Source organism: Diabrotica undecimpunctata, chromosome 3 (genome assembly GCF_040954645.1).
Source record: "Diabrotica undecimpunctata isolate CICGRU chromosome 3, icDiaUnde3, whole genome shotgun sequence".
Classification (NCBI taxonomy): Eukaryota; Metazoa; Arthropoda; class Insecta; order Coleoptera; family Chrysomelidae; genus Diabrotica; species Diabrotica undecimpunctata.
The window spans coordinates 21,222,489-21,242,884 of NC_092805.1; the positions used below are offsets into that span (position 1 = coordinate 21,222,489).

At 36.9% G+C, this 20,396-nt stretch overlaps 1 protein-coding gene across 2 annotated transcripts in view; it reads right to left on the minus strand.

Annotated features, from left to right (window-relative positions):
* LOC140436556 (anoctamin-4) overlaps positions 1-2,204 on the minus strand; it is a 97,704-nt gene extending 95,500 nt beyond the window's left edge. Inside the window, exon 1 of one of the 2 annotated variants that reach the window (XM_072525470.1) lies at positions 2,097-2,204. The gene's annotated coding sequence lies outside the window, so the exon portion shown is untranslated. Of the gene's footprint in view, positions 1-1,904; positions 1,981-2,096 lie in introns of those variants that run through there. The other variant, XM_072525471.1, reaches the window with a different exon arrangement.
* Between the last annotated feature and the right edge of the window lie 18,192 nt (positions 2,205-20,396).

Here is a 20,396-nt window from a genome sequence, read left to right on the forward strand (position 1 = left end):
GTAACAAAGACAATAAATTTCGTTGGGAACGAAAATTGCAATTTTAGATCGCTTAGGAAAAGGGGAAGGATTTATGGCAATTGGAAAACATTTTAATTTAGGCGAATCAACTGTAAGAGCAATTAAGGAGAATGAAGTTGCTATAAGAGAAATTTTCATCTTCCTCAAAGGATCTATTATTAGAAAGAATAGAAAGTGCTATCTCAATTTGGATTGAGGAACTAATTCAAAGAAGAATTCCTGTAAGTGGTTATTTAATCCAGGAAAAAGCTCTTCAGTTTTATAAGTTAATGGAACAGTCAGAGTCGCCAACTTTCTAAGATGCTAAAAAATTTTTAGCTAGCAAAGGATGGCTAATCAGGTTTATAAAAAGAGATGCATTTCATAATATCCCGATCACAGGAGAGAGTACTACAGCAGATAAAGCAGCAGCAAAATATTTCCACAGGAGCTAGCGAAAATTATTAAATATGGGGACTATTGTGTCGATCAAGTATTTAACGCTGATAAAACGGAACTGTATTGGAAAAAAATGCCTAATCATACTTACATCGTAAACGATGAAAAAACTGCAAGTGGACACAAAGCAAGTAAAGATCGAGTAACATTATTACATACTTTGTAACAATACATCAGGAGATAGGATGTTGAAGCCGCTCTTAATAAATAAATCTCTTAGACCACGTGTTTTAAACGGCAAAGATTTACTTTACAAGTAAAACAATAAACAGCAGTTGATGCTAGAAAATTGATACAAAAACAACAGGCAAGTAATGTCTTTTTTATGCATTTTTTTTATATGCGCTTTACTGTGGAACGTATCCACCGCCTAAAACGAGACCTTACTGTACTCGCTTCAAATTACCATCGAGAAGACTCTACACCTGTAAGTCAAATGCAGAATCAAAGAATAAAATTATTGGGAACCAAATCGACTTCATTCTAATAAAAAATCGATTTAGAAACTGCATTAAATCAGCTCAAACGTATCCAGGTGCTGACATTGGGTCTGATCACAATACCATAGTAGCTGTAACTCAATAGTAGACATAACCCAACTACAAGACGAGAAAGTTAAGGAAACGGTTATTACGGCTTTATGATTGAAGAACTTGCGAGATTAGTATGGTATTGATACAAGCATGCTATTTAGGGTAGCAATGAATAAAATCAAGATAGCTATAATGGAAACCAACGTTCTGAAAGTACATGGTACATGAAGAAGATGAAGAAAGGTAGCAAAGCAGTAGTATCATTCAACGCACTATTGAAGGCAAAAAAACTGGCCCAGGGCAGCTAATATTCGAAACTAATGAATAAATAGGAAGACTAACAGTGTTGTATACATGTGAAACTTGAAGAAGAAAAAGCTAGAGGTTTGGTAGAGGAAAATCTTCTGGGAAAAAGAGACCCAAAATAACACAGAAAATCAGGGCACAGAGAGTTAGATTGTTAAGATATGTTTTATGAATGCCAAAAGAAAAAAATTCTTAGGAGTTTTATAGTCAGGAGAACAAGGGAAGACAAGAAGAGGGAGACCACGAAAGAAGTGGTATAATGTCTGGATTGGCAGAAGAAATGGGGACAAGGGACTGGAGAGAGCAAGTAAAGGAACGGAAAAAGTGGAAGACTCTAGTCAAGACTATCGAAGCCAAGAGCCTCTAAGGCCTGTAGCGCTATTATATATATTTAGAAGCATATCGAGCCAATGGTAATAGTAAAGAAATCGAATATCGCCATGACAGGAGTTATAAATTAATCTGAATCATAAACGAAAAAAATTACTACTTATGCCTTAACTATATCCAAAGGTTCTAAGACCAAAGTATATACATTATACATGATAATACTGGTTCTACTCATACAATTTGCTTTCTAAAAAATTGGACTAGTTGTATACATACCTGTTTTTGTGTATACAAAACATATATAGCACGATTTCTGATCAAGATTTATATAAATATTATGTGTGTAAAGTAAAGTAATTGCTGTTTCCCTAAGACTAAAACAATTAAATAAAAAAGTTCCATATCAAAAGGTGTAAAATAAAATATTTGTTTTTTTAGTCACTTAATAATATTTAAGTTAACACTGACCAGAAATGAATATTCAATCACAAAAACGAAAGACTTAACCGATAATTGTTGTTAAAACACAAAGAAAGTTTGTCACACACTTTTCCGGAACTTTCCCGTGAGCAGCTGTTGACGTGTTCGTACAAAACAATTGAATATCTGTCTAAAGGTTTGATTCGTATCGACAAAGTGGAGTTAAATATTTAATAAAGAATAGCCATAGAAACCACAAATATATACAGAGGTTGAAATCAATTTTAACCTATATTTCCCGCTACACAAACGCAGTTTGTTAATTCTAAGCGGGAAGCGTGGTAATGCCTTTATTTGAGGGTAGTTATTAAGAGCGAGATTAATTAATCAGCTCTATGTCAGTTTTAAGTACCGGAATGCACTCAATTCACAATAGGCAGTTGATATGACAGCAATAAAATGAGAAACTATGAGAATCACTGCAACGTATTCCGTGCGATGACATGAATATTTTTCGCAATATTTTTTTCAATAAAGTATGAGTTTAAATTACTTACCTACTTATTTATCCAAGAACTCATCACAAATTGGGAGTTCTTTTTTCTTAAACAAATGTTCATGAGAAAACTGGGTATGTCCAAGTCGTAAACGGGAAATAATTATTTGCTTTCGTCTGGATACCTCGGGTGTTTACCATAGTCCAATCTTATTTTTTATCTCCTGAATATTTGATGGTGTGGATTTTCATTTATTGTTCCAGGTCTTGAACAGGTCCTTTATAAAGTAGCTTTTTAGATTCATACTTACAGATTGGGTGATATGGCGATACTGTTGTCGTTTATAGCTTCTTTGGCATTTTTGTCTGCTGCTTCGTTACCTGCTATTCCAACATGTGATGGGACCCAGAGAAACTTAATATTTGTATCTTTAGTATGCAATTTATTTAGTTCTTCCTTTATTAGTAAAGCTAATGGATGCTGCGTGTACATTTTCCTGATTATTTGTAGTAATGACATAGAATCTGTCACGATTAATATTTTGTTAATCTTATTTGCATTTGTGTGGAGTATTGCTTGGTAAATTGCATAGAGTCCTCCTGTTAATAGAGTTGCAGTATCTGGAATTGTATGTTTGAGATTCTCTGTGCTGTTAATTATTGATACTCCGACTCCATTTTCAGTTTTAGATGCGTCTGTATACTGTGTAATCAGAATGAGAGTTAATTAGATCTCTGAAGAGTTGTGTGATAAGATTAGGGTTGGTGCTATTTTTTGGAATTATAATAGACTGCAATTGACTGTTGAAATTTTTATAATCCAAGGTGAAGTTGAAGATATATTTTTGTACTGATATAAGGGTGAAAATTTGTTCCATTTAAGTAGTTTCATTGCATGATCAATTCTGCGGAAATATGGGAGTTGGGTAACAAATGATATAATCCACGAGGGAAATGATTTGAGAAGTCTTTTTTGGCTATCAAATAATTTTAAAAATATAGACATTCATTTAAAATATAAAGAAAGAAAGAAGCAATATGTCAAACTAATCGACGAAACAAAAAAGAGTTTCTTTCAAAATAGTTTAGAAAGTACGAAACTTTTATTCTCTATGCTCGCCATAACACGAATACTATACAGCAAAAGCAGAATTTTATATGGCGTACGGTTAATAAAAAAATACTTAAGACGGTAAAACATAATAATTGTGATAAAATCCAACTTGCTGATAAAATTATTACTAATAAATATGAGAATGCAAACGCTTTTGTAGAGCATTTTACTACTTGTTCTAAAAATAAAATCATAAATATTTTTAGAAATACCAATTTTGATCATTATACCACACAACATGTAGATAAATCCTTTTATTTTTTTCCTGTAGATGAGTATGTTGTTAGAGAGGTTATTGGCTCCTTGAAAAATGTTAACTCAGTAGGTATTGATTGCATATCAACTAAATTAATAAAGTGTATTAGTGAATATATAGCGCAACCCCTTGCAAACTTAATAAATTTATCAGTAGAACAGGGTGTTTTTCCACATAGCTTGAAGGTAGGAGTTGTAACTCCAATATTCAAGAGTGGAGATCTTTCAGTTTTAGATAATTACAGGCCAGTTACAGTTCCTACTATTTTGGGCAAAATTTATGAGAAATGTGTATACAAAAGAATGTATAGTTTCCTTAGTAAATACAATATATTATGTTCCAACCAACACGGATTTCTACCTGGAAGATCAACAGAGAGTGCTACCACTGAATTGCTTAGTTTCATTCACATCGCACTGGATCGGGGAGATTTTGTGGAGGCACTTTTCTTTGATCTCTCAAAAGCATTTGATACCATAAACGTAAGTGTTGCTATAGAGAAGTTAAGAAATCTTGGTTTTAGGGGTCAGTTCTCATTATGGCTGTCATCTTACTTACATTCTAGGAAGATCCACGTTAAACTTAGTGACTCACGATCAGATTATGGTGATATTGATATTGGGGTTCCTCATTGTTAAATATTGGGGCCATTAATATTCCTATGCTATATTAATGATATGCCCAGATATGTTAGTTCAAATAACATATTTATGTATGCAGATGATAAAATAAGAAAGTGATTTTTCATCCTAACTTCCCGTCTGCTATCTGTCGGGTAGAGCATGGACCTGAACTGCCTGATCAAGAACTCCCTGAGTCTTCTCTACGTATTGATGACATTTTAAATACTAGTGAATCAGAATCTGATGAAAGTGGTCCAGAAAGTGATGGTGAATTTCAGTGTCCTTTAGAAAATTTACAGCCACAGTTGTTTACACGAGATGAGTTAGTTGACTTGTAAGAGATGTGGGTTTAACAAAAGAAAAATCAGAATTGCTTGGCTTAAGATTAAAAGAAAAGAATTTAATGTCGCCTGGTACATTTATTTACAAGTACACGTACATAGTTTGCTCTGTTTTTAGGCAGGAAAGGGATTTGGTCTGTCATGATATTGGTGGTCTAATTGATGAGTTTGTTGAGTATAATAAGGATGATTGGAGGCTTTTTATAGACTCTTCAGAAACAAGTTTAAAAGCTGTACTGTACTGTACTCTTACACAATGGGACGTATGAAAATCTTGACACAATTCTACAGAAAATCAGATATTCAGCTCATAATTGTATGATCTGTGGAGATTCAAAAATTGTTTGCATGCTGCTGAGTCAACAAAAGGAATTTATAAAGTTTTCGTGTTTTATTTGTGAATGAGACAGTAGAGCAAGAGATAAACACTGGTCCACAAAACAATTGGCCCATAAAAAATGTTTTAACATCTGGCGAGAAGAACATTTTGTACAATACTTTGGTAGGCCCAAAAAAGATCCTCCTTCCACCGTTCCACCTCTACACATCAAGTTAAGCTTAATGAAACAGTTAAAGCCCTACCTAAAGATGGAGAATGCTTCAAGTACTTAAGTGGAAAGTTTCCCCATCTATAAAAAACCAAATTGAAACACTCCGTGTTAGTCACTTCATCGGGAACAACAGAGTGACTCGCATAGCAGAAAAAGCTACTTGAGAAGTTTTACAGAAAAAAGAGAAAGAAAATATAAAAGTATTGACTCCTGAAATGATTATACAGACCTTTACCATTACAAGATAAGAATTAGATAAAGATATTATTCTAATAATGTACCATTTTAATGTATTTCCCTATTTTGTCTTTTTCAAATTATTATAATTAGAATAAACCAGTGTCATATTGTGGGAAAACTGTGGGTCATACGTAAAATCTAATTTCAGATTATTTTTAGCTCGAATAAATACATAGGATTCACATAAATTTGTAACAAAGGTTTTATAAATCTTTTTTTTGTTGGCCTGTGTTATATGAGTTCGAGGTCGCTTAAATCAAGAAAAAAATTCATGAGAAGCGATAACGTCGAACCTCCTGAATTGTTCTCTTTACACCCAGAGCTTCACATTGCTCATTTAAGCAGGATTAGGTTTTACGATTGGTAGGTCCCCAATAGGAAGAGAATAAAAGAAGAATCGGAAATCACTACATGGACCTGGACTGCAGAACCTAGCGGATACTCCACCGCATACACGCTGTACATCACAGTGTAACCACAGTAGAATTAACCTGACTGTACAAAAAAAATGTAGTCGGATTTAGACTCAAAAAAGCAAGTAAGTGAACCATAAATATAAAACGTGAGGGTTTGTTGACCATATTACAAGGTTAGAAACGTATATGATAATGGCTCTCTATGTCAACATATGGAGTATTATTGCTCTCGCGTAATGTGCCCCAAATATTGGAGTTTTTTCCCTTCCCTACGTATCACTTCCATATTTTTTACTCTATTTAAAATGTCAGTAAACAGCAAAAAAATAATTCATAACTTGGATAAAGATACTCAATAATAAAAATATTAATAAACATAACACGAAATTCATAAAGAGAACAAGACCGAACACAAACAGGTAAGTAGATCACAGAATGGCGTCCTAAAGTATTGTTATGTCAACCTAGTAAATCCTTTTTAAAGAAAACAATAGATTTTAGCGGCTAGTTCTAATAATTTGATCACAAAATGTACTTGATAATCCAATAGAAATAATATTCTATGAAAGTTAAATCAATCTTTATCTACGTGATTACTGGTATTTTTATAACGAGAGTTTAATTTTCAAAATAAAATATTGTTAGGGATATAATCGCAGTGTTCTACAAATTACTATTTCCGTTCGCTATTCTAGATCTGAAAATAAAATCATTTATTACTCAACAACCAGGTTTTATTTGATATCGAAATAATTGTCTTTATCAATACATATATATTATTTATTTGTCGATAGGATAAACTATAGGTTTCAATTATAAAATCATATGTCATCTATCCTATTGGTCATTTCCTTACAAAGCCTTTGCATAGGATTCAATTTGACGTTGCCATTTCCGCATAGTGTTGCCGGACTGTTGGAATGGTCATGAATCTAGATAATTATCAAATAATGCAAATAGTTTTTCCTAAACATAGTATCAGTTTTAAACGTTAGATCGGTGTCTGGAAGTAGCATCATTAGTGTAAATAATTTATAAAATGAAAATAAATTGTGAGGGAAATTTTAATGGGAATAAAACTTAATTTTTTTTGGGCAATCGAAAACTTCAGCAGTTTAAAATCTAATGTTGCTGTTATAGTCCATTTGGCTTATCCAGAAGACTCTAATAACATTTTAAAAGAAATATCAGTAGATACGTTAGTTAATGGTTTGAGAGAAGACGAATTAAAAAAAATAGGATTAACAATACTAAAACTATTAGATTAGACCACCTATCGCTTTGGAATACGAAACTGTTATTATTCAACTTTCATGAAGCTATCGAGTCTAATATACCTCTACGAATAAACAAAACGGTCGAAAATATCTGCCAGTACACAATAAAAGTAAACGTAGAAAAAGAACTAACTGATCCAATTGAAGCTGGCAATGGGACAAGACATTGGGGTTCCCTGAGTCCTCTATTGTTTAACCAGGTCATGGATGAAATAATAAAAAACGTAAGAACTAAAATGGATACCAAATGGGAGAGAAACAACTTAAAATAATCTGCTAGGCAAACGACGCAATACTGATCTCTGAAAGTGAAGATTTGAAGTCAAACTATCCGAAAGTTCTTGTTGATATGCTCGCTAAAGGCCTCTTCCGGTAGATTTGCAAGACTTTTTTGCCATGGAAAAAAAGAATAGGATCAAAAAATCATAATATCTTCTCAAAAATCATAAGTCTTCTCAATTTCTCTTTAATGTTTCTGACCTTTCTCTTTTATTTTGCTTTTTTTTTGGTCTCCAGATAAGAGTCCAAGAACAGAGAGCTTGTCGATGGGAATGTTCCATATTTTGTCCTATCTAATTAACTTTGAGCTTACTACTTTACACCTATTTCTCAAAGTAAGTTTCCAAACAGTCGGGACTAAATATGTCAAATGATATATTTAGTCTCCTGGCTCAATTTCCTCCTCTGTCCTCCTGCTCCTTTTTCTTCATCACCCCAGAAATTAGACAGTGTACTTCTCTCCATTATTTCTCTCCTCTCAACATTATGTTTACAATGTTTCTTTCATCCAGCCCGAAACCCATTCGCCTCTCGAAATCTCCCCTCTCATTTGCCCATCTCTGACAGTTAAAAATGTGGGCGAGAGCGTCCGGTACCCCACAAACAATACAGTCTGCCGAGGCAGATTTGCCTATTCTATTTGTGAAGGTGCCAAAACTGCGTCAGGAAGAAGTCTAGTTTCCTGAACTTACATTCCCACCACGGCCACAGATCGGGAATAAGCCCCTTCGTCCACCTTGCCTTTCCGCTATCATTAGCCCATTCTCTCTGCCCCCCTACCATCGTTTCGCCTTTACGAAGTCTCTATCAGCTTAGCGCATTGCGCAGTGTTTAGTACGCTACACCACACGGGGGCAGCGTAGGTTACCACCGACTAGAAAACTCCATTTAGCACCTTTCTTTCTGTGCTAGATATTAACCTCACGAAAACAGAAAACCTATCTACAAGTGAAAAAGACATAGAAGATCTACAGATTGACGACAACGTAACAATCAAAGGAAAGGATAAATTCAAATACTTGGGGTTTATAATCACGAAAAAGGCAACAACAGAGGAAGAAATTAAGCAAAGATAAAACAAACAAACAAGAACAGCAATCCGACAACTTAACCTAGTATGGTGGGATAGATACCTAAATATGACGACAAAATCAAATATTTATAAAACAGAAGTATTATGACATATGGAGTTGAAAATTGGATTATAAACAAGAAAAACAGCAGTAAGATAGTAGCAACAGAGATGGAATGCCTGCGAAGATGCTGCAGAGTAACAAGAATGGATAGGAGAAGCAATGACGGAATAAAGCAAAGAACATCAATGGAAATAGACATACCAACATATATAGAAAAAAAAGACTAAAGTAGTATGAACATGTATGAAGAACTAGCGAAAGCAGATGGATAAAGAGAATAACTGAATGGAGCCCCATGTGAAGAAGGAATAAAAGACGACCTCGAAGATCCTGGAGGAACAAATTAGATGACGCCATGGATAAAAGAGGCCTAAACGATGGAGAATGGGACAATAGAGAGAGATGGAAACGGTTGAGCTAGGGAAGGCAGTGAATACTGTAGAATCCCTGAATATATATAGAAATAATAAAAAAACAAGTAGCAATACCGAATACCGAATGAACAAAAAATTCTAATTCGGTATAAACCTTAACCTATTAACCTTTTAAGGGTGATAAATAATGTATTAAAAAATGATGTCAACAAAAGCCCAGTTATTATGAGTTGGATAGGCGGAAAGACAAATATACTTTCATAACGATTACATAATAGACACATTAATTCCGCTATAAAATAACTTATCTAATAATTTGTTGGTTATTTATAAATGGTTTATAATGAAGCAGTTGTTTACTGTATGCCTGGTTATTGATGTTTTCTTTTCCAGTGTTAGTAAACTCTCACGTCTTTGGTTAATTTGGTTTTCTTGGAAACACATTGTTGGCGCCATTATCAAGCCTTTAAATGACTTTAATTATCATTAGTAAGTTAATTTCATTAAAAGGAAAAAGACAGTTAAGATTTGATTTCACGTACAGTGCGTCTGTGTATCCGCTTATACGTATTTCACCCTAATAGGGATCATCAGAGACGGCCAGTCACAGTCGCTCTGAAAGTAAAAATAAATCTTTTCTGTCTTAGGAAGCAACTCTAACATGGCTTCGTATAGACGCAAATAGCGACATCTGATATTAAAATTCGTAAACTAATTTTCGAAACCAATTCAGATTTTTGCTTTAATCTGCGCCTTCTAAGAATTGCAAGGCAAAACAGACGTTGATAAAGATGTTACTAAAGACATGGGGAATCTAAAAATTGCATTCCACGACATGTCTCCTCAACTAAGCAAAAATCCTTAGCGAATTTGGTTTCTAGTACTCGTACAGAGTATATCGGAATAAAAGGAAAAAGACAGTTAAGATTTTATTTCACGTACAGTGCGTCTGTGTATCCGCTTATACGTATTTCACCCTTATAGGGGTCATCAGATACGGCTATTCACAGTCGCTCTGAACGTGAAAATAAATCTTTTCTGTCTTTGGAAGCAACTCTAACATGGCTTCGTATAGTTGCAAATAGCGACATCCGATATTAAAATCCGTAAACTAATTTTCGAAACCGAAATTTCGAATTTCATTAAGTTGGCAACAATAGTAGTTGCCTGCATAACTGAATAAAGTTCTTTTTTCCAGATTTTTCTAATCCATTATTTTATCCTACATTAAAGGCTAATCTTGCTTCTTCTTTTTTATGTGCCATCTATTTTAAGAAGGTTTGCTTTCATTACGCCTCTCTTCACCTTGAATACTGCTGCGCTAAACATATAAATAGTATACAGTTGTATCGTTGTCTCAAATTATTTAGCCAGGATATACGTCGTCTCCCGCGGTTAAAGTGAAGTGCCCATGGGGAAAGGGCAAAAATAGAGAGTTGATACTAGCATCAGTCTACCTACCCTCAGATGCAGCCACACTACCACCACATTATAAATGCTTCTTTTAATGCTGGTGTTTTTCCCAGTTTGCTGAAAACTTCTATCATTTCACCGGTATTAAAACAAGGTGATCCTGAATTAATGTCAAATTTTCGACCTTTGTCTGTTCCATCTGTGATATCTAAGATTATTGAATATGCAATGCTAAAACAACTTTTATTATTTTTAGATATCAACCAAATTATCACAAAGCATCAACATGGATTTCGAAATAAATTTTCTACTTCCACAGCCATTAACAGTTTCTATGAGGAAGTCTTAATTCTCTATTGAAAACAGTGAAAATCCAACTGCCATTTTTTGTGACCTCAGTCGTGCTTTTGATTGTGTGCAACACGATGTACTCCTCGATAGATTGTACAGATATGCTGTTAGGGGAGTTGCCCATAGTTGGTTTGGTTCCTATCTGAAAGACCGGCATCAAATAGTTAGAGTGAAAAATAACTTCAAGATTTCAATGTCTGATCCGATTGTTAATAAAAATGGGGTACCACAAGGCTCCATATTGGGCCCGATATTATTTATTTTGTATATTAATGAACTACCAAATGTAATGTCTGATGCATTTGTATCAGTTTATGCTGATGACTCAACAATGCTATATCGCGATAAAGACATAAATTTTTTACAAGATAAAATAACAAACTCACTGAAGACCTTCTCTGATTGGTCCAGTAATCAGTCGCTTCTGTTTAATCTTCACAAAACTAAATTTGTATCATTTACATCCCGTTCAAATTCTACTAAACCAAATTTAAGTATTTCCATCAAGGGTGATGGTATTTTGAATTGTAGTGATGTGAAGTTTTTAGGAGTGACTTTCGACTCTCATTTATCTTTTAAGACTCATTGTTGGAATGTATGTAAAAAACTCAATTCTAAATGTTATCAATTGAGAACTTTGGGTAGAATACTTAGTCTGCAACACCTTCGTCTTTTTTATTTTGCTGAGGTACAATCGACAATGAGTTACGGTATAACTGTCTGGGGTGGCTCTTCTAGTATAAAGGACGTTTTTAAGGCCCAAAAGCGTATTGTCAGATGTATTGCAGGTGTTCCGTATGGTTGGTCTTGTAAAAACCTATTTAGAGATTTAAATATATTAACAGTGTATGGAATTTACATTTTGGAATTATTGATACTAATTCATAAAAATAAAAGAACTTTTTTATGTAACAGTGATATTCACTCACACAACACAAGAAATAAGAGACAGTTTGTAGTACCCTATCGACATTTATAAATAAGTAGGAAGTCATCTACTGTCTCTGGTTTACTACTGTATAATCAACTTACTCAAAAATTTAAAAACATTAATTCAACTACAGCTTTTAAAAACCAAGTCAAAGAGTACCTAGTGACCATGTGTCCTTATACATTAGGTGAATATTACCAGAGTGTATCTGTGAATGCCCAAGCTGCAACATAACCAAATTTAATATTATTTTAATTATATTATGATGTCCATATTGTACGTTTTATATGTATTTTAATGTTTTAAATATTTTTAGTGTATTGTTTTCATTTTTTTGTAATGACTTTATAGTGATTTATATTATACTTTGTAATTATTTAAAATTTATATTTATAATTTTAGTTTTGACTTGCTGTAAACTTTGTTGTAACTTACAGTCAAATAAACTATCTATCTATCTATCTATAACAAGGGAAATGGAAGATCTGGTAGACCCTTGTCTCAGTCAGAAGGTAGAACTTATTATCAGCTGCGATTCGAACTCTCACCATTTAGGCTGGGACAACAGAGATAACAACGCTCGAGGTAAGTCTCTTTATAACTATTGTAGCGTGATTAAATAAAACGAGCGGTTCGAATTTATATACATATATTTATTTATAACTTTACAGTTCGGTACTCTCTTATCAACTAACTCTACTTCTAACATTGTTACCTATATATACTATAGTTACTGTATCGAGAATATTCTGGCGTTGTCCCACCTCTAATTCACCTACGTGACCGGTTATTCTCTCTCGCACTCGATACGCCGCGAACTTTCGAGAGTATTAGAGATGCAATGCAACCGTTACCTGGGCCATGCCAAAAGTATGTTCGTAACACTGCTCCCCTCTTAAATCTGATCGTCCCGATCAGCAACTCCGGTAGGCACAGCATGGCGGAATCTACAGGACTCTCCAGCTCTGCATGAACCCTTTAGAAAGAAATAACAGTCTACTGACTTTGAAGGATACGATCCCATCGGGTTAATGCAACACACAGTAATTCGTACGCCGGTGTCTCGGAAGATCACTTCAAGCATGCTTCTGACAATCTTCCAGTCCAGATTATCTAGTGCATGTCCTATCTTGGGTAAGGCCAAATTCTTGATGTCGTAATTGCACACAATTTTCTTCAAATTAGTTAGAGCACGCCATATATCCTCGTAGCTTGCCCTGTCTGTATAAGACTTCCTGGTCACCATATACAGCAAAGATCGGGAACCATCTTCTAATCTCAGTACTCTTCCAACTTTAGGCTGCTGGTTTTTTAACTCGTCCAAACGACCGAATTTCTTATAAAATACGGATGAGATTCCTTTAGTCATCTCAAGATCTTGGGCAACACAGTGGGCTAGAGAGACGTTATGCGGAACACTAAAAAGATCCTGCTGAACTTCTGTGGTCACGCCGAATCTAGCACTCTTTCTCTCTGCGTAATTTGACATAAATTCATTAAAGCTTGGTCGCCGGTCATCTTTGATCTCATGTTGAAGGGTTCGTGCTTCTTCTGTTTCATTTGAGCCAGCATATGGTGCAAGACGATTTATGTGAACTACTTTCGGTTTACCTTTCGGCAACTTCTTAATTCGGTATATTACGTCATTTATTTTCTTTTTAATTTCATATGGACCTTCCCATTGTCTTTGCAGTTTGGGAGACAAGCCTCGACGACGTTGTGGATTATAAAGCCAAACAAGATCGCCTACTTCATAGCTTTCACTCTTACATCGAGAATCATATTGATCTTTCATTCTGTCACTGGCTATCTGGATGTGTTGTCGGGCAAGTTCATGAATGTTGTTCATTCTTAACTTCAGGCGGTCGACATAATCTTCGCTTGCAACATGTTCTTCGGAAGGTCTGCAGCCAAACTCTAGGTCGCAGGGTAAACGAACTTCACGACCTAACATCAGGCAGGTTGGAGTCTGGCCTGTAGTTTCATTCACGGCCGAGCGGTAGGCCATTAGGAATAAATGAATGTGCTGGTCCCAATCTCTTTGATGTTCTGATACAACTTTGGACAGGTGTTTACCCATTGTTCGGTTCATTCTCTCGACCATTCCATCTGATTGAGGATGCAGGGGTGTCGTTCTGGTCTTATTGACACCAATCAATTTACAAACGTTTTGGAAAAGGGTTGACTCGAAATTTCGCCCTTGGTCGGAGTGGATCTCCAAAGGAACACCAAATCGGCTAAAGAATTCTTTAACAAGTACCTCTGCAACGGTAGCAGCTTCTTGATTTGGTATCGCATAGGCCTCAGTCCATTTCGTAAAATAATCCATGGCTACCAGGATATATTTATTTCCATCATTTGTCTCTGGAAGTGGACCTGCAATGTCGATTGCTACTCTTTCCATAGGACTACCAACATTGTACTGTCTCATGGGTGCCCTCTTTTTACCAGCTGGACCATTACTGGTTGCACACAGTTCACATTTCCGGCACCATCTTCTTACATCATCTTTACAGTTCACCCAATAGAACCGTTCTCGAACCTTTTGCAGAGTCTTCGTGATACCAAAGTGTCCACCTGATGCACCGTCATGCAACTGACGCAATACTTCTGACACTTTACTTTTAGGTACAATCAACTGAAGCTTAGTTTCTGTACCATCATCGTTCTCAAAGGTTCTATACAGAAGATCATCTTTCAGCACTAGGCAATTCCATTGGCTCCAGTAACACTTGACTTCTGGACTACATGCACTAATGTCTTGCCAAGAAGGTCTCTCACTTCGACGCATCCAATCCAATACTCTTTTTATACATGGATCATCTGCTTGAGCGTCTTGTAGCTGTTGAGGCTGCCATTGCTCATTAATGACGGTGGTTCGTCTCACGGGGCAAAGTCGTTCTTCTAATTTAAGACAGTGATTACAATTTGCACTGCACGGCCGTCTCGAAAGGGCATCAGCATTTGAATGAACTCTGCCAGCCCTGTGTTCGATCTCGTAATCATATTCTTGTAATCGTTCTAACCATCTTGCCATCTGGCCCTCTGGATTACGAAATTGTAGGAGCCATTTTAGAGCAGCGTGATCCGTGCGAAGAAGAAACTTTCTGCCATACAAGTATTTATGGAAATGCTCACAAGCCTTCACTACGCCTAGCAATTCTCTTCTGGTAACGCAATAGTTTCTTTCTGGTTTTGACAAGACTTTGCTAAAGTAAGCGATGACTTTCTCCTGTCCATCTTGGATTTGGGAAAGAACAGCTCCTATTGCACTGTTGCTTGCATCGGTGTCCAACACAAATTTTCCTGCCTGTCTAGGGTAGCTTAAAATCGGTGCGCTGATCAGAGCCATTTGTAAGTGTTCAAAAGCTCTTTGACACTCTTCGCTCCATGTATATTCTTTGCCTTCTTCTGTCAACTTTGTTAATGGCTTGGAGATATTGGCAAATCCTTTGACAAAACGGCGGTAATATGTACATAGGCCAAGAAAACTTCTAATTTCGTGTTTATCTCTTGGTACTGGCCAATCCTTAATCGCTGCAAGTTTTTCAGGATCAGCTGTTACACCATTACTTGCTACAATATGTCCCAAGTACTTCACTTCTCGTCGAAACAAGTGACATTTCTTCGGACTCAACTTCAGATTCGCTGCCCGCAATCGTTGAAAGACTTCTGTTAGATTATTGGCATGTTCATCGAAGGATCTTCCAACTACAATTACATCATCCAAATAAACCAGGCATGTTTTCCATGTTAGACCTCTTAAAACTGCATCCATTAATCTTTCAAATGTGGCCGGGGCATTACATAAACCAAAGGGCATAACTGTGAACTGCCAAAGCCCTGATCCTATCGAGAATGCGGTTTTTTCACGATCAGCTGGCTCCATGTCTACTTGCCAATATCCACTTTTCAGATCGAGTGTGGAGAACCAACGAGAACCAGAAAGTGTATCCAAAGTATCGTCTATTCTGGGCAAAGGATAACTATCTTTTTTAGTTACTGCATTGAGCTGTCGGTAGTCAATACAAAAACGTGTTGAACCATCTTTCTTCTTTACTAGGACTACTGGTGATGTCCATGGACTGTTTGATGGTTCAATTACCCCTTGTTTGTTCATATCTTTGATGATGTCTTCGGCTTCATCTCTTTTCGAAAATGGAAGTCGTCTAGGTTGTTGTCTGATTGGCTGAGCGTCTCCGGTATTAATTTTATGCTTTACTATGCTTGTTTTGCCATTATCCTTCTTATCCATGGCAAAAACATCTTGAAATTCTATCAGCATAGACTTCACTTTTTTAGTTCGTTCATCATCAAGATCTTGGCACGTTTTAATCATCGTCTCGACAAGCTCCTTTGGATACTTAGATTTCGACGGTTTCTCATTAGTTTTCATGGAACAAATCGAAGCCACGGGAACACACTGTCCAATCAAAGTTCTTTTACTTAACTTAATAGCAGTTCCCTTTAAATTCATAACTCTTACAGGAACGAAATCTCGAATTCTCACCAAAGCTTTTGCCGTTAGGAACTCGGCATTATTCACATCTTCGACCATCCTTAAACTTCCCTCTCGGCAGTAACCATCAGGTCTGGTCATTAAAATTTTCTCACTATTACCGGGTATTGTTACGTCACAAGTAGTTATTAAGCTGATAACATCTTCTTGGTCTTCATGAAACGGCAACTCTTCACCACTGATCTCGAGAACTCCATCTTTGACATTCAATACAGCCCCAACTTTCCTTAGTAAATCCATCCCCAATATGAACTCATCGGAGATCTCTGCAATTAATACTGTATGTTTCACTGTGGTCTGGCCAATGGATACTGACAGATTAGCCTCGCCATATGTATTAATTATCTCACCAGTTGCTGTTCTAAGCTTTACTGTTGCAGGCAATAATTTAAGATGGCCTCGTACTACTTCTGGCCGTGCAATAGTTCTCGTTGCACCTGTATCTACCAAAAACGATCTACATTTATTATTGATACGACCCTCTATGTACAAGCTATGAATTCCACCTGAGGACGTAATGTTCACAGTTACTATGGGGGCTGTGTTTCTCGAGGTCGGCAGTTGCCCCTTGTTGTCGACCCGTTCTAGTTTTCCGACTGTTGTATCATTTTCTTGCAATTACGGCGAATATGACCTACGTCACCGCAATTCCAACATCTGGGCTCGCGTCTCTTCGGCATCGTGTTACGAACTACTTTTCGTACCATTTCTTCCAGACGTTCATCGTTTGGTTCGTCGCCTTCTTCGATGGTTCTTACTCGATGGCTCCGTGAAGTTTGACTAGCTGTTTCATGTTCCAAGGCAATAGCGAGCGCTTCATCCAGAACTTTTGGTCTTGCTAGTCGTAAAGCTTTCTGTAATTCACTTTCTTTTAACCCATTGACGAAGGTATCTACAGCAATTTCTTCCAAAATGTTGTCTGGTACTTCCGGATAAGCCAACCGCACTATACGAGCAACATCTGCTTCAAACTCTTGTAAATTTTCACTTGCTCGTTGAATTCTACTTCTTAGTTGCGCCTTGTAGACTTGTTGTAGATGGGCATCTCCGTAACGTTTGTCTAGTCGAGTAAACAAGGTCTGGTAACATTTTTCTTGACCCTTAGGAATCGATCTTAGGATATCTGCAGCATCACCTCGTAAAGCAGCAGTCAAGGAAACAGCTTTTTCTTGTTCTGTCCAATGATTGGCTGTCGCAATAGCTTCAAATTGTCTAAGGTATATGGACCAAGAAGACTTTCCATCAAATGGTGGCAATTTGAATCTCATATTATGTGTCGTTTCGTCTCTAGGTGATTCTTCTTTCACTACCGGATCTAAGGCTATTGTATTAACTGGTGGTAGCACTTTTGTGTTAGTTATCATGGTCTCTAATTCTTTGATCTTCTCTTCTACTTTATCGAATGTTCTTGAGACTTCTTCAAATTTCTCATTGTTTTCATTACATACTTCGTCGAATCTTCTAGACATATTTTCGAATTTCTCGTCGTTTTGTCTAGCTACTTCTTTAATAATTTGTGAAGTCTCGTCGAATCTTTTGGAAACATTCTCATCATTCTTTCTAGAACTCTCTTCAATCATTTGCGAGACATTCTCAAATTTTCCATCAATTATTTTCGTTAAAACTGCTTCTTCTGCTGATTGAAACTGAAATGTCTCTGGGTCTTCTCCATTCTTGTTAAGCACAGTCTTCAGTCGTTCTTGGAGTATCTTCTTGGACCCACTGCAGTCTTCATCGCGTTCTTCTAGCTGCTCACGCAACTGTTTTACTGAAAGTTCTACTAGCAGCATCTTTGGTCAGGTACACACGTACTTTTTAAATGTTCTTTTATACGAAGATCACAACCGAACTACGCGGATGTTCCCGACGAATAATACTTTTCAAAAGTTCAAAAGTTTTTTTTCAAAAATCACTGCTGAATTTATTTGCAAATCTCACACCGTAACACCACTGTAGCGTGATTAAATAAAACGAGCGGTTCGAATTTATATACATATATTTATTTATAACTTTACAGTTCGGTACTCTCTTATCAACTAACTCTACTTCTAACATTGTTACCTATATATACTATAGTTACTGTATCGAGAATATTCTGGCGTTGTCCCACCTCTAATTCACCTACGTGACCGGTTATTCTCTCTCGCACTCGATACGCCGCGAACTTTCGAGAGTATTAGAGATGCAATGCAACCGTTACCTGGGCCATGCCAAAAGTATGTTCGTAACACTATATTACTATAAAAGATTTGTATATCTTAAATAAGGGCACCGAACCTACCTTTATTAATGTTCGTAGCCAAACAGTCATTGATATCACGCTGGCAACAGCTGAAATATCGAATAAAATTCAGAACTGGCAGGTATCGGAGGATATTTCTATGTCCGACCACCGCTGGCTAACCTATAATATTAGTCTGGAAAAAAGCCTTATCAAATAGCGCGACCCTAAGAGGACGGATGTAGAACTCTACAACCGACTCTTAGAAGATGCTTTGCGGAATTAAAAGGCTTCAACTCCGGGAACTAATACAGAATTGGAAAGGTATGCGGTATCTATCCAAAACAAAATAAGCTATGCTTATAAAAAATCCTGTCCAATAAGGATGGTCCAGGAAAGTCGCAAAAAAAACTCTTGGTGGTGCACTGAATTGGAACACCTTAGGAAGACAGCAAGAACAGCTTTTAACAGAGCAAAACGCACCAAACTCAAAGAGGATTGGGATTCTTATCAATCAAATCTCAGAGAGTTTAAAAAAGTCTGCAGACAAAGACAAAGAGCTGCTTGGAGAACCTTCTATGAGGAAATCGAAGATTTCCCGCAGGCTTCCAGGTTACAAAAAGCGCTCTCAAAGGACCCACATCGGCATGTCAGCATACTAACGAAGGAAGATGGGAATAAAACTTCCAACCTTCGCGAAAGTGCTGAGGTCCTGATGAAAACACACTTTTCCGGTTCTAGTGTCTCAACAGCACCAAACTGGATGAAAGAAGCAATCATACCCTCAACAAACGACTGGCATCTCGCCAGAACAATGATTAATGAGGAAAAGGTAAAATGGGCTATATTGTGCTTCACCCCTTTCAAATCACCAGGGCCTGACGGCATATATCCAGCCCTACTACGGTGGGGACTGGATATCCTTCTGCCGCACCTCGTGGAAATATTCAGAGCCTTTTTGGTTCTGAGATATATTCCTAGGAAGTGGAGAGAGGTACGTGTGGTCTTCATACCAAAATCAGGTAGGATGGACTACACCCTACCAAAGGCTTTCCGACCAATTAGCCTAACATCCTTTCTGTTGAAAACGATGGAAAGGCTATGCGAGAGGTACATAAGGGATGAAGTTCTGGTCCATAACCCACTTCACCCAAATCAACATGCATATACTTCGGGAAGATCTACCGATTCTGCACTGCATCATGTAGTGGGAAGAATTGAAAGATCGCCGGATAATAAAGAATCCACTCTAGGTATATTCATAGACATTGAGGGAGCGTTTGATAAAACCACATTCCCAACTATCACCCAACAGCTCAACGTCAGGAATGTTCCCCTGGCCATAAGCGAATGGATATTCAGTATGCTCTCTAATAGAGCAATAAGCATAAATGTAGAAGACGTTTCTGTTAGAGGCATGGTTACGAGGGGCTGTCCACAGGGAGGGGTGCTATCACCACTACTCTGGAACATAGTTCTAGATACCCTGGTTGACCAACTCAGCAGCAACGGTTTCTACACAATAGCCTATGCAGACGATATTCCTATCCTGCAAAGCGGTAAGTTTGAGAACACACTATGTGAGAGATCACAAGTTGCTCTCCGACTAATAGAAACATGGTGCAAGGAACACTCACTATCTATAAATCCAAAGAAAACAGAGATGGTCCTCTTTACCAGGAAAAGAAGAATCACGGGCTTAATACCCCCAAGGATTCTAAACTACAGTCTAGAGCTAAAAGAGCATATATTGCCTATGAGCAGTGTCGACGAACGGTCGGACGCACCTGGGGCCTCACGCCCAGGGTGA